The following is a 16279-nucleotide window of genomic DNA, read 5'->3' on the forward strand; positions in this document are numbered from 1 at the left end:
AGGCCAGCCTGGGCTACAGAGCAAGTTCCAGGACAGCCAGGGCTACACAGAGAAACCCTGTCTCAAGAAAAAAAGAATCTTACTACCTTTTCAAAACGACCACGCTTGCTCCTTGTCACCACAACCATCCACACTTGTGATTATCCCTCTAACCTAGAGGAAGAGAAAGGATGCTGTATGTTGTCACTGGATCTGAAGCCTGTGGTCAGTGTTCTGTAATGACTGTAGATGATGTAAAAGCATGAAAGGGATCAACTTATTTGTAATGTAAAAGGACAAATCAAGTCACAGCGCGTGAGTGATCAAATCTGAGTTGCTGCGAATGGGGATCAGCTACAATGGAATTTTTAAAATAATCCTCAAATTTACATTTTTTTTTCTGCCTCTTACATTGTATTATTTCATACAGAGCCAGGCCTTCCTAGCATTAGTCATTCTCTCAGCCTGGAAGGCCTTGTCATATTTATTGCATAGATCCTTAAGGCCCACTGTCAAAACTGGCTGCCGGGCAAAGCCTTCACCAGCCCAAATGAAGGAAAGTAGCCACATGCTTTGCCCTGTTATCCAGGGTGTATTCTATAATACTGTGTGTTTAACCTTATTAGATTCTAAGATCCTCACCCCACCCCCCACCACAACCAGCACCACCACCCTACGCTGAAGATGAGGTCGCTGTATTCTCCCAGAGCTGCTCTCAAGTCTGAATCCGAGTGTTGGGGTGGTCGGGACTGTGGATTCTTCATATTCATGTTCGCAGGAACTAACTCTCTCAAAAAAGGTGCTTGTGTTTGTGAAATTAATGATTTTTTCCATGGTTCCTTTTTGTTACCCAAAGCAAAGCCAGAGAGCACACATCTACCCAGAAGCTTAAGCTATTCAATGGTCCAGAGAGGGCCTAAGACCCTGCGAGCCAATGGGCTTTAATGGACGGCAGTGGGAAGTCTGTCCCGGCCAGGGAGCAGGAAGTTCACAAGAACAGTTGCCCTCTTTGAAAATGAGTTTCTCCACACACACAAAGGGTCCCAGTCAGTCTCGCAGCCCTAGAGACGGAAACTCTTCATTCCAGATCACATAATTGGCCTGGAAAGATAAATGACCTCAGAATATTAGTCTTCAAAATGTATGTTTTCTTTCATTTAAAATAAAAGTTATGGAGAAAGCCAAATAAAGGAAAGGGGCCAAGAAAAAGACTCTCAAGTTATCTGGGAATTGCCGGGGACCAGTCCCACAGTCGAACAGTCCCAAGGGGAGGAGTGAGGATTAAAAAATAATAGATACGAAAAATAGAAAGTAGACGTAAATGAAAAGACAGAGACACAGAACAGCATCAGGAGGGCTCTGAGTCAATACCACAGTCGCCCTGAATTTATTCCTCATGAGCTTTTTATACACCAACAAGGGGAGAAACAAAAGACCTCCCCCCTCAAGGACAAAGTACAGACAAGTGTGAAACATTCCTTAATTCCCAAAACATCTAGTAGCAACACTATATGGCAAAGCATTCTGTAATTAGGCCGTGAAGTATAAGGTAATTTCTTATACTTCACCTGGTAACCATGCCTTTGGCCAAAACATCCTAATTATGCAGCTTTGCAGGGCAAAAGAAGCTCAGACTCTCTGATCTTGAGTCAAGATGGAATAAGGCCACAGTATGGAGTCTCTGTGGCCCCCACAGGAACTGAAGAAGCTATTTCAACGCTTCAGTCCACCTAGGAACAAAACAGTGCAGAAAGTGCATTTCTTAGAGTCTCTCTCCTCCTCCTCTTTGGTACTGGTTATTTGAACCTAGGGCTCTGAGTATGCTAAGACATCCCCAGACCTCTTCTTACTTTTTTTTTTATTTTGTGGCAAGGTCCCATTACATTGCTCATGCTGGTTTTGAACTTGTTATATAGCCCAGGTAGGTCTTGAACTTGTGATCACCCTGCCTCAACCTCCCAAGCATCAGGAATCTAGAATGGCCCCACCAGGCCAAGCTGTAGTCCATTCTAACAAAAATATAATGAAGAGGTTTTCTTCAGGAAAGCTTCAAGTAACATTAGGGAATTCTGTTCTCACCTCTTTTCATAAAACTTTATTTGGGGGGGGGGATGAGCATGCAGGTCAGGAGGCAGCTTGTAGGAGTCAGTTCTCTCCTTCGTGTGGATTCTGGAGGTAAAACCCAGCTCACTAGGCTTTTCATAAGCTCTTTCCTCCACTGAGCCATCTTGCCGTCCCAGAATTGTGTTCTAAACTCTTTTTAATGTATTTCACATGCATCGGTGTTCTGCCTGCATGCATGTCTGTGTGAGGGTGTCAGATTCCCTGGAACCGGAGTTACAGACAGTTGTGAGCTGCCATGTGGGTGCTGGGGATTTGAACCCGGGTCCTCTCAAAGAGCAGCCAGTGCTCTTAACCTCTGAGCAATCTCTCCAGCCCCCTGCTCTAAACTCCTAACAGGTATTGAAGAAGCATCCATGGCCTGAGGACATGAATTTGAATACCATTAATCCCAAAATTCAGGAGGCAGAGACAGGCAGATCTCTGAGTTCATGGCCGGTCTGGTCTACGTAGCTAGTTAAGGCCAGTAGAGCTACATAGTGAGAGTATGGGGGGGGGAGAGAGAGAGAGAGAGAGAGAGAGAGAGAGAGAGAGAGAGAGAGAGAGAGAGAGAGAGAGAGAGAGAAGAAGAAGAAGAAGAAGAAGAAGAAGAAGAAGAGGAGGAGGAGGAGGAGGAGGAGGAGGAAGAGGAGGAGAAGGAGGAGAAGAAGAAGAAGACAGAAAAGGAAGGAGGAAGAGGAGGATAAGAAAGTGGAGGAGGAGGAGGCACCACCAACCGCAGCTGTGAAAAAGTCATTCATGAATTATTAGAGGTCAGTAGCAAAGTTATAAGCTAGCAGACTTGCCATAAAACTAGTGAATCCTGAGCTACTAGCAGCATGTTGCAAGGTTATACATTTTTTTTAAAAAAAAATTTGCAAACTAAGATACTTGCCCTCCTTTGAGTAAGTCTGTCCACCTGATGTTCCTTCCATCCTGCTTCCTCTCTCCTGTTAGGGTACTAGAGTGGTTACAAACATTTTGAGACTCAAAGGGAACACATTTAATTTGGATTTAATTGGGCATTTATGTGTTTCCCAGTCACTTCATTTTCTTAATTTTTAATTTCATTTATTTATGGTGTGTGTGTGTGTGTGTGTGTGTGAGAGAGAGAGAGAGAGAGAGAGAGAGAGAGAGAGAGAGAGAGAGAGAGAGAGAGAGAGAGAGAGAGACGTGGAAGCCACAGCATATGTATGGAGGTCAGAGAACAACTTTTAGGAATTGGTCTCTTCTTCGACCACACAGGTCCAAGGGTTGAACTCAGATTACCAGGCTTGGTGGCAAGTGCCTTTATCCACGAAGTCATCTTGATGACCCTGTAGTCATGAGTATGTATAAGTAACTTATTACCTGCTGTTCCCCATAAGAATGTATGTAAGAATGACTTTCAGGCATATTTACCATGTGTCTTAGGGTTTCTATTGCTGTGAAGAGATACCATGGCCATGGCAACTCTTATAAAGGAGAACATTTAATTGGGCTGGCTTACAGTTCTGAGATTTAGTCCATTAGCCTCATGGTGGTACATGGCGGTGTGCAGGCAAACATGGTACTGGAGAAGGAGCTGAGAGTTCTGCATCTTGATTCAAAGGTAACTGGAAATGAACTGTCCACCACACTGAGTGTAGCTTGAGCAAGGAGACCTCAAAGCCCAACCCCACAGTGACACATTTCCTCCAACAAGGCCAGACCTACTCCAACCAGGCCACACCTCCTAACAATATCACTCCCTTTGGGGGCCATTTTCTTTCAAACCACCACACTGTGCATTACATTAGCCAGGACAATGTCACAAGTCAAAGGTTGTATGCTGCCAGGTGGTGGTGGCACACGCCTTTAATTCCAGCGCTCGGGAGGCAGAAGCTGGATCTCTGTGAGTTTGAGGCCAGCCTGGTTTACAGAGTGAGCTCCAGGATAACCAGATCTACTCAGAGAGATCCTGTTTTGAGAAAACCAACACACACACACACACACACACACACACACACACACACACAGTTGTATGCCAGGGTTGTTCTAGCACATTTTGACAGCATGGTGGAGGATGCCATGCTCTGGTCCTCAGTTACACATTCGCCATGTCCTAGCCTTTGCTTTTAGCCACTTTTTCTTCCTAGTCCTGTCTTCTTATTTCCTCCAGTGAAGACTCGACGCACTCTTCAAGATCCAACCAAATGCCATCGCTTTGGTGAAGACTGCCCAAGTAGGCAATAAATTTCTCCATTGTCTGCACCCATTTTCCACTCTATTGCTCATTGTCTGGGTCTTAATTTAAAAACAAAGCAGTAAACACTACATCCGTAAACTCGGCTATCTTTTCTACACTAGGTTATAAACTCTTTAATGTCTAATTAATTTGTATTTCCTGCAGTGTCAAATATGATGTCAAACCATAGTGCCTAGACAGCGTTCTATGAATTGAGTTTCCTAAATTGCTCTGGTCTTTCATTAACATGAAGCTGGATGTCATTATTTGTCTTATACACCGTTGTACAGACATAGACACAAATATATCACTTATACACAAATAATTAAAAATCTAGTAATCTAAGTGTGGGTGGCCTCATAAAATGAAGCTCTGGGTAGTAAGTTAATCTTTGCAAGACTAAGGGATTAAAAGAAGACAGTGAAGACCATTGAAGGTCATGATTTGCATATTGATCTAACTGTATGCTTATTCTCTTACAAGCATATAATTAACTTTGCTTTTATTGAATTTTGGTTCTAAACCAATTTTATTAGTCATAGTTTCACTGCTAATTTCAGTGAAGTATGAGAGACTGTGTTTGATAAGGACATGGCGTGTGGGCTAAGATAACAGATTCAGTCCGTACTGACCATATTGCTTTGAAGTCTTTGGACTAAATCAATAACTGTGTTCCACCTTTATAACATTTCTTGGGACATGAAGTATTTCAGGGTGCAGACTAAATTTAGTCTAAAGACTATCATCATACAGAGGAGATTTGAATATAATCCATAATTAGAAGCATTATGGAGCTGTTATCTTGCATGAAGACAAAAGAATTAATTGCAATAACATACTCTACTCTGATAAGTGTTAGAAGATTTTAAAAATGTCTTCCTGTAATTAGAGACAGCAGGAGAAAATGTACTGATTGGGGATTCAAAGACTTAAACTGAATCCTGGATGGACCGTGAGTTAGTTATATGAGTTTGAGCAAGATAGTTTAATTTAATAGCTCTCTATATTCACATATATGAAAAAGGACGGTGATTTATATTAACATCTGTTATGCTTCTCATAGGCCTGTGCTCAGGAATCAAAGGAACACTTTCATTAATTTGAAGGTACACATTGCTATTAGCTCCTATCCCAGATAATAGATATTAATAAGATTTTTACAGTTCAAAGCCCTACAGGACTTGAAAGGGAATTGTTTAATTTGGGACAATACTTTATGTGGGATATATAATATTGAAGCAAGAAACAGGAGCCAGGTATGGTATCACACGCCTTTAATCTCAGCACTCAGGAGCAGAGGCAGACAGATCTCTGAGTTCCAGGCCAACCTGGTCTACAAAGTGAATTCCAGGACAGCCAAGGCTGTTACACAAAACAAAACAAGACAAAATTGAAATTATATGTGTAGTTATAAAGTAATCACTGCTGAAAGTGAACTATATCTTTACTTGAAATGTTGAAGTATTGTGCCCCTAAAGTCAAGCCAGAGTAATGTTCATTCTATTGCCTTGAATTGATATTGCAGAAAATTTTCACACATTTGAGATACTTGGGTCTCAACTACATGGTGAAGGAGAAAGACACTAGGTTAGCAGCTACAGCACCATGATTATAGTCCTACTCCCACAGCATGAAGTCACTGAAACTCTGATTTTAGCATTGTTTTTTCTAAAGTAAGGTTTTTCTCAGGTCCTTTTATACTGGATGCTGACATACAGTTACCCTGATAAGCTTTAACTGTCAACTTGACAAAACCAAGAGTTACCTGAGAGAAGATGCCTCAGTTGAGGAATTACCTTTGAGATTGTCATGAGTGTTAATTTATAGTGGAGGAGCCCTGCTGTGGAATAATCCTTTTGTATACTGTAAAGATTTGTCACTTGAATTGGTTTAATAAGAAGCTGACTGGCTGGTAGCCAGGCAGGAAGTATAGGTGGGACAGCCAAACTAAGTATGCTAGGATGAAGAAGGGTGGAGTCACAGGAGATACCAGCAGACAAAGAGGAAGCAGGACACATCGAAAATTAGGTAACAAGCCATGAGCAGAGGGTAGATAAGAAATATGGGTTAATTTGAACTATAAAAGTTAGATAATAACAAGCCTGAGCTACAGGCCGAGCATTTACAATTAATATTAAGTCTCCATGTTGGTTATTTGGGAACTGGCGAGAGTGAAAGAAAAGTCCACCTACACAGCCCAGTGTGGGGCGCACCATCTAGGCAAGTGGTCCTTAGATATTAAAAAAAAAAAAAAAGCCAGCCTAGTACAAGCTGGTCTGTGAGTTAGCTAGCAAGGGGCATCTTCCGTGTAAAGTAAGTCCTTGGCTGGAGGTTATGCTGTATGGGACAGCAAGCAGATGTGCCTTCACTCCCCTCAATGATGACCTGTGACCTGGAAATGTAAGCCCAAGAAATCCTTTCCTTCACTAAGTTGCTTTTGGACAGGGTGCTTTATCACAGCAGAAGAAATTAAAATAGAACAATGACCCTAATTACAAAAGAAAGGGGTGGAATTCAAGGTACAAACTCAGAAACAGGTTTTTCATGCAAATATGACAGCAAGAGAGCCAAGGAAGCCGGGCGGTGGTGGTGCGGTGGTGGCACACGCCTTTAATTCCAGCACTCGGGAGGCAGAGGCGGAGGATCTCTGTGAGTTCGAGGCCAGCCTGGTCTACAGAGAGAGATCCAGGACAGCCAGAGCTACACAGAGAAATCCTGTCTCGAAAAACCAAAAAAGAAGAGAGAGAGAGAGAGAGAGAGAGAGAGAGAGAGAGAGAGAGAGAGAGAGAGAGAGAGAGAGAGAGACAAGGAAACAACCAATGGGAAGGAGAGAACTGACTCCCGCCAGGTGTCCTCTCGCCTCCACACATACATGCTTAAAATAAATAAAATGTAACAAACAAACAAATAAAAAACTATGAAAAAGAAGTTGGGCAAACAAAACCCTTTCTGTACTTCTGTTAATCCCCACCTTTAAAAGTCACCTGATGGAGCCAAAGCTTGCCTGAACCTCGGCCTCTCAGTCTGCACCCAGCTGCCACCAACCAAATCATCCTTGATTTTTTTTTCTGAATCATAAATTTATTACAAAGTGACAAATACCACAAGACCTCTGCATTATTATTGCCTCTAATCTGTTAACTTTTAAATTGACTTACTTTATGCATCTAAGGTTTTTCCTACATGGATGTCTGTGGGGAGCAGAAGAAGACTTGAGTGTATGTGAAGGACAGATGAAGTTCTGAGTGAATGGATATTGTTTGATCTGGTGGCTATGTCAAGTACCAGTGCCTCCAACCCAGTGACAAAGCTTTCCCTCCAAGGTCAGGCCCAGGGGGATGGCAAAGTCCTCCTCTGGTCTGGTCTGACTGTTGACACTGTGCAAGCACTATTGTGTATGAAGGGCCGAACAGAGTGTGCAAAAACTAACAAGTGCAGCTTCCTCCTCCCAGATGCTTAGTCTGAGCCTGCTCATCTACCAACACCCCTTCCTGAGACTAGCTAACCCCTCCCTCTGTTCTGTACAGAGGAATACGCTATGTTCTGGGTGGCCTGCTATGGTAGGTACCACTCTATCAGAGTACACTTGGCTCACCGGATCTCAGCTTTTCTGGACCTGTGTCTGTGTGTCCGTCCTTTGCTCATTCCCTTGAGCCTCTAGTCAGGTCAAGGCCCCAAGCTACACTGTACACCATGTACATGTACATGTCTGTGCACCACATGCATGCCTGGTGCCCACTGAGGCCAGAAGAGGGTGCTGGATCTTCTAACCCTGGAGCTACACATGGCTATAAGCTGCCATATATGTGCTGGATATTGAACCTTGATCTTGGAAAAGATTTAATATAATCCCTCTATGTAGTTCCCAATAATTTCTAATTCTAGAAAATTCTTAGCAAATTGTTTGCCGAGTGAGTTTTATAAATAAGCTAATACAGCGGACATTTCCCAATCCCTATGTAGATGACCGTACCCTTGAGGATTTTCATTATGTTTCCTGGTCCCTTCAGTGTTGGTTCCCCTTATACATTATATAACTCTCCAACCCTGTTCCATATTGTGTGATCTTGGAATCACCACTAAGAGTAAAAGAGGTATAGCTCACTCTTAACGGAGCACTCATAAAAATCCTGGGTTGGATTCCTAGCACACATACAACAACCCAAAAACAAAGGTAGTTTGTGTTTCATCAACAATTAATGTTTACAGAGTACTCACTGAAACAGATAGGATTTTGCTAGAGTCTAATAGATACAGCAATAGCATATAATATTAACTATCTATGAGGCCACAGGGAGATGTGAAAAAGAGGCTGTTTATATGTGTGTGTGTGTGTGTGTGTGTGTGTGTGTGTGTGTGTGTGTGTGTGGTGCGTATGTATGTATACTATATAAGTAGTATATATATATTACTTTTTTCACTACTTTGAAGATGGTGAGTCATTTACAAGTGTGACTTTCATATTTATAATGCATTAATTACTCCGAATGGCCGTTTGTAAATTTGTAAGGCAGTCTTTTTTTTTTTTTTAAAGATTTATTTATTTATTATGTACACAGAAGAGGGAGCCAGATCTCATTACAGATGGTTGTGAGCCACCATGTGGGTGCTGGGAATTGAACTCAGGACCTCTGGAAGAACAGTCGGTGCTCTTAACCTCTGAGCCATCTCTCCAGCCCGTAAGGCAGTCTTTTAAGGATTTAGCTTCTTGTCAACCTGCACAGACTGTAAAAGATGCTTATCCAAAAGAGAAAAACCATTCTCTCATGAGGGTTTTCACAGAGCTGCATTCTACCACTTAAACTCACCGAGAATGGATTACTTCAGAGGAATACACAGAACTGTTTTGAGCATCACGGAGTAGACTCCATATGTATGACCAAAGTGCTTCGTTTATTTATTTATACCTATGACAGAATCTGAGATCGGGGTTCCTCCATTTACCTTTGCTGTGCTTTCAGAACATTAAAGACAGGCTCTTTTGACTTCAGAGTCACAGCAATCAGATGTCAAACACTAACCACAAGTGGATCTCAGACTGTTTGAAATGGTTCCGACAGGTAGAAGCAAGGCAAAAACAGGCATTCAATCTAGGTGGGAAGCAACTTCCTATGTGCTTGAAAGTTTTCCAAATAAAAACTTTTCAAAGGGCTCTTTCTCTTGGACTTAGACATGCTACAGGGTGACCCGAGAGAATAATGTATGAGGACTGATGTACCCTTTTGACCTGGTGGTGTGCTTTTTCAGGCAGGTTGCTCGCTGCCCAAGGGCTCCATAGCTGGGGAGGACAATGAGAAATCAAACCCATCACAAACATATCAAGGAGGGTTATCAGCACCTCAGCACACAGTGCCCTCAGCCACCATGTCCAGATCAATACGTCCATCAGTGACAGATGGCCAAAGCATCCCTGTCTGCTCAGGTCATTCTTAGTTCAATGGTCCAACAGAATTTCGGAGTCTTGTGTCATTAGGCAGTCTTTAGAAAACAACCTAGCCATTAAAGGCGGAAGCAGAGTCATGTTGGGTGTTAGCACCCTGTTGACAGCCTAAATATACTGAGAAAGCTTAAAATGTGTTGATTTTCTGTGGGCTATAATTACATTTTTTTACAGGCGGAGAATGTATCATTAAAACATAAATGCATGATGAAAGCAAAGCTCTAGAAAGACTTTCTGTCACAAACCATTTCTAGACACACCATAGCAAGGAAGGTAATGTTGTTCAGGATTGATTTGATCAAAATTGTAATTCCTGTGGGAAGGAAAAGGGACTTTGGGTCCAAATATAATTTCTAATGTGGTTTCTACTTCACAGAATCGGATTTGGGATCCACTTAGTTTGGAGACAGCATGCGAATGGAGCGCCTGCTCTGAAAGAACACTCTCGGTAGCCTTCCACGGGAAACTGAGGGCTCTCTGGACAGTCCTCTGTTGGCTGACATCCCTCCATCACATGGTGCTGTGTTTCGGCTGTCACCTGCTCGGCCTGTCCCTCGAGTCACCTGAGCTAGGGTATCATCAGTTTGCCTCTAAAAGTGGAATTGCTCACACAGCACACCGAAATACCTGCGAGGCCCTAGATGTACTCTACATAACTCTTCCCTATTTCAGACCTCGATACAGTAATTAATATATCTCCTCACTAGTAATTAATATCCAAGTCCAGCAGTTCTATGAATAGTTGCTAAATTAATTCCAAATAGGGCCTTCGAATACACCTAGCCATTCTGTGTTTATGGCATATAAATGACAGATTTATTGCCACTGGGGGGCAAATCCCTTCTTGCATAAGTACCAATGACTTCATTATCTGAGCCTTGGACCTGGCCCAGAGAGTATTGACTCACAGTGTTTTCATGGCGGGATTTCTGTGAACAGACTCTTTACATTGAAAAACCAGACGCAGGCTTGTGGAAGGAAGCGAAGAAAAGAGCCAGGGCCAGGAGGCTGTGAACACAACGGACCAGCTCTGACCACAGAAAGGTTGCAGATAGTCCATTTTAAAAGGGATTTAAATATTTGTAAGAGGGAAAAAAAAAAGATTAATTTCTTTAGGAAGGCACTTCCCTTGAGCAAATCTCAAAACCAAACGGCATTTGTACAGTAATTGCTATAATGTACCCCACACCCACTGACAAGAGAGGGCACTTGAAAATAAGAGAAGGTTGGCCTCTAAAAAGGCAGTGGGAAACCTCCAGGCCTTAGTTTAATTTCTTCTGGTTAGACCATGAAAAAATGTTGAAAGCCAGTGTCTTTTCCAGCCTCCCGTCTCTGCCATTAGGAGCAACAAGACCAGCTGTGCAAACAGCAGGACTGTGTAGACAAGACTGTGAGAAGATGCATGCCCTGGTTCTGCCTGCAAGGATTTTTGTCAACCATATGCACCAGGCCTCTGAGTTGGGAGACCATGGGTGGGCGGAGGGAATACCAGACTGAGGAGGAGAAGCACATGGCAGTGTGAGAGGAACGTTTCCATGGCTGACCAGAGAGGAAGGACATGGCTGGAAACCAGCCGCTGAGGAGAGTAGGCAGCATCGTGTGTGCGCACGCACGCACTCTCTCTCACACACACCTTTAGTTGTTGGGATTTTGTTGTTGCTGTTATCTGTCGGTTGGTTTGGGGTTTTAGAGTTGTTTGTTTTGAGACAGACTCTCATGCAGTAGCCCAGCGTGGCCTCAAACTCACTATGTAGCGGAGACTGGCCTTGAACTGCCCATCCTCCTCCCTTGTCCTCCCCCATGGTGGGGTTGTAGACATATACCACCATGCTCAGCTCATTTTGTTTTTGAGACAGAGTCTCACTATGTCGCCCAGCCTGTTTAGAGTTCGTGATCTTGCTGCTTTGGCCTCTCAGGGCCACGGTCACAGGGAGGCATAACCACACCCAGCTTTGCCTCTTTCTCGGCCCTGCTCTTCTACTTGTGAGATCGCGGTCTTTGGAGCAACTACCAGGGTTTGAATCTCAGGACATCATGTATCCGTTGTTTGGATTGGGTAGGGTGCCCAGCATCTCTGCACCTCAGCTTCCTCACCTATAAAATGGGTAAAATGATGTCACAGTTGCAAGGACTCAGTGAGATGGTCGTCGGTCCCTTGTTGGGGGGGGGTCTTTTTTGAGTGCTGGGGACAGAATCTAAGACCTCCATGAGCTGAATCCCTGCCATTGAGATCATGTAAGGACGGAGCAGGTGGCGATGTCTCCTGGAAGCTGCTTTAAACTCCACGCGCGCTTCTCCTCTCCTGTCAGCCTACTGTCCTTCCTTTGATCTGCCTTTCACGGCTGATGTCAGTTCGGGCCCTGTCCCTCCTAACTCACTCTCTGTGGGTCAGGGATTTGGGAAGAGGAAATTTCATAATACCTGGAGTAGGTGCATGTTCAGGTGCAAGGGCTGGCGCCTCCACAGCTGCCTGAGCTCAGGCGATGAGTTTCCTGCCGTCTGATGAAGAACTGTCTGCTTTTGTTTTTTGGTTTATTTTTGGCGTGCGTGCGTGCGTGCGTGCGTGCGTGCGTGCGTGCGTGTGTGTGTGTGTGTGTGTGTGTGTGTCACGTACATGCCTGGTACCCAAGGAAGTCAGAAGACGGCTTGCAGTGCCCTAGAACTGGAGTTATGGATGGTTGTGACCCACCCTGAAGGCCTTCATTACTCCTACTTCTTCTTCCCGTCTTCCTTAGAGTTTCTGTTGCTGTGAAGAGACACCATGACCATGGCAACTCTTATAGAGGAGAACATTTAATTGGGGCTGGCTTACAGTTTCAGAGGTTCAGTCCCTTATCATTATGGTGGGACATGGTGGCGTGCAGGCAGACGTGGTGCTGGAGGAGGAGAGGTCTGTCTCAACGGGCGTGGCTTGAGCATGTATTGATCTCAAAGCCTGCCTCCAAGGGGAAATACTTCCTCCAAGGCCACACCTACTCCAAGGCCACACCTACTCCAAGGCCACACCTACTCCAAGGCCACACCTCCTAGTTCCACTCCCTTTGCGGAGGGGGGGGCATTTTCTTTCAAACCACTACAACCCCCAAATCCAATCTATCGCCAAGTACTGTTAATTTTGCCTCCCGAATCTCTCTACTTTGTGCTCTTTTATTCCCATTTAGAAGGGTTTATATGAGACTTTTATCACCTCTCGCCAGGATTCCTAATTTCTCTGTTTCTGACCAGTCCTCATGTGAAAGTGATCTCTTTACCACCTAACTCTAATATTTTTCTTTTAGCAGCTTGTATAACATCTGATGGAGCCCCCCTGCTGATACCTCCGCCCCCCCCCCCCAAACATAGCTTTTATACCTCTCCCAGCTAGCTGTGTGATTCCCACCTCTGCATCCCCCAGGCCTTGTTTCAAAGCCTAAGTCACACCAGGTCGCTTGCTGACTTCCAAATGCAGCCTGATTCTTTTGTTCTGCGCTGTCTGGATAAAATGTTTTCCCCTGCCAGGTGGGCTCCTCCACACACCAACATGTCTGTCCTCTGTAAAGCTTTCTTCGAGGACCAATGTGAGTCGTAGCTAAGAGGGGAATCCTTTCCATACCTCTACTGGGGGCACGTTTAAAGATGTACTTCAAGGACCACCTTCTACAGTAGTCTCCCTGGACAAGTGAAAGATTAGCTAGCATCAGCTCTTCCTCCTTTGGGTCGCCCAGCTGTTCCCCAAATACTCAATAAATGCTAATGGATGTGGGGGCGGGCAGCCGGTTTTCCACACAATGAAGCCCGGCACCCACCAGGAAGTACCTCCCTTTCCTGGAGAGAGCTATTCAGGCTGGTGGAGTCTGACCCTATGAATCAGCCCATAGCTGGAATGAGGTCAAAACATGTTCCTTTAGCTTAAAAAGACCTATTGAGAGGGTGCAGGACCAAGAGCCAGGGGAGGAAGAGGGGATGGCCGTGCTTGGTGACTCTCTGAGCTTTCTTCCTCCTGTTGCTAAATTCTGACAATAAATAGAGCTTCTCCCGAGCTGCGGGCGAGACTCTCAGCGAGTGCGGGAGGAGATTAAGCTGCCGTGAACTCAGCTTCCCAATCCCTCCTCTGGCCCCACTCTGTCTTTTCCCTGCTCCAGTTGAAGTCATTTGCAATAAACATAGAGAAGCTAATGTGGCCACTAGAAAATTCTTCTAGCTTTCCATATCCAGCCTCCCCCTAGAAAAATACATTGACTCTGCGGTCGCAGCCCAGCCCACTGGGCGGGGGTCTTAACTGTAAATCTAGGGCAGCAATTGTTCCGTTAAATAGCTCCTTAGTTGTATTTGGTAACAAATACACCCTTTAATGACCACAGGTTCTGATCATATCCAAACGACTGATTTTCGTGGTATTGCTACCATACACTCTCTTTATGTAAATAACAAAATATTTCTAAATTACTTACATTAACATATAGAAAAAAAACATTTGTTATTTGCTTTTAAAAGGCTGGGGGGATTCTATGCATACTGTCAGAACAAAGCTTTTATAACAATTCTCTAAGCACATTATGTTTGAAAATGCAATATTTCTACAGCAGAAACTGTATTAAAACCCAACGTGCTTTCATAAGTTTGTCCTTTATAAACAATTTAATTTTTTTTTTAACTATGAGACTGCCTTCCCTGCCAATTCCATATCAAAGCTCTAAGGCTTTGCATGTCTACAGAGCAGAGTTCATGAACTCCAGCTAACCTTGTTAACAATCTACCAGGTTTCTAAAGGCCCAGCAGGGGTTGCAGTTAGAAAGCTCCGCCACAAACATCAATAACAGCAGCCTGACACTCAGAGAGCTTTCCTACCATGCCCTCCGAGGAGGGCTCCGAAAGTTCGGAGATGGTAGCCGTCACCGAAAGAAAGCCATGGTTAGTAATTCCAAACAGAATCTAGAGGGACACGGTACTGCAGACTTTGTTTTTACCACAGACTTTTTAAATAGCCAATCTGTGGACACGCTGCATCTGAAGAAACTTTGAATTCAGTTTTTTGTTTTGATTCACAGGCAAGAAAATGTGAATGAAGTCACAAATGTTCCCAGGGAAAGGTAGAACAGAAAAATGGCTTAAACACTCAAGATGGGCCCAAGACAGAAGGTGACAAGTTAAAGACATGTCAAGCCTTGTGGCTGAAGAGATGGCTCTGAGCTAAGAGCTTCCTGCTCTTCCAGTGGACCTGAGTGCCTGAGTTCAGTTCCCAGTGGGTCACAAACGAGTGCCTGGGATTATAACTCCAGGGGACTCAACATCCTTTTCTGCCCTCCAAGGTCCCCTCCATTCACAAGGCCTGTAGACCACGTATGGCACACAAATGCACACATATGCACATAAATAAAAATAATCTTTAAAGACAACAAAAAACCCACATAAAACCAAAGAGAATATGAAGAGCTAATTTCAAACCATTTGAAAGTATTTCAACTCAATTTCAAGGCATTTCTCAAAATTAAAGATTACTTCACACAATATTAATTTATCTATGAACTTTTGCAAGCAGGAAGGTATGTTTCCTACCCTCCTTTTAAAACAAATCTCAAGCTGGGAATAGTGGTGGGTGCAAGCTTTTAAAGCCAGTGCTTTCGGGAGGCAGAGGCAGGCAGATCTCTGTGAGTTCAAGGCCAGCCAGAGCTATGTACAGAGACTGTCTCAGTAAAGTAAAATTTAAAAAAATAAACAATTCTCATGTGTGTGGTGATATTGTGTTCCCCAATATATCATGAAGCTTAATAAACTTATCTGGGGTCAGAGAACAGAACAGCCACTAGACAGACATAGAGGCCAGAAAATGGTGGCATTCACACCTTTAATCCTGGCCTTCTGGAGGCAGAGATCCATCCGGATCTCTGTGAGTTCAAAGCCACACTGGAAACAGCCAGGCATGGTGACACAAGCCTTTAATCCCAGGAAGTGATGGCAGGAAGCAGAAAGGTATACAAGGTGTGAGGACCAGGAACTAGAGCTGGTTAAGTTTTCAGGCTTTTGAGCATCACAGTTCAGCTGAGATCTATTTGGATGAGGACTCAGAGGCTTCCAGTCTGAGGAAACAGGATCAGCTGAGAAACTGGCGAGGTGAGGTAGCTGTGGCTTGTTCTGCTTCTCTGATCTTCCAGCATTCACCCCAATAACTAGCCTCAGGTTTGATTTTATTAATAAGAACTTTTAAGATTCATGTTACATCTTCTTGCAGAAGACCTGGGTTCGGTTCCCAGCACCCACATGGCAGCTCACGGATACCGGCGTTTACAGTTCTAGGAGATCCCGTTGCCTCTCCTGGCCTCCTTGAGCAGTGCACACACAAAGTGCACAGACACACATGCAGGCAGAAACACCCATGCACATAACATAGAAATAAATGCATCTTTTTAAAAATTCTCACTCAAGCTGGCTGTGGTAGCCCAGCACTCGGGAGGTAGAAGCAGGCAAATATCTGTAGGCAAATATCTGTGAATACAAGGCCAGCCTGGTCTACAGAGTGAGTTCCAGGACAGCCAGGACTACACAGAGAAATCCTGTCTCAAAACAAACAAACAAAC

Source organism: Peromyscus maniculatus, chromosome 3, assembly GCF_049852395.1.
Source record: "Peromyscus maniculatus bairdii isolate BWxNUB_F1_BW_parent chromosome 3, HU_Pman_BW_mat_3.1, whole genome shotgun sequence".
Classification (NCBI taxonomy): Eukaryota; Metazoa; Chordata; class Mammalia; order Rodentia; family Cricetidae; genus Peromyscus; species Peromyscus maniculatus.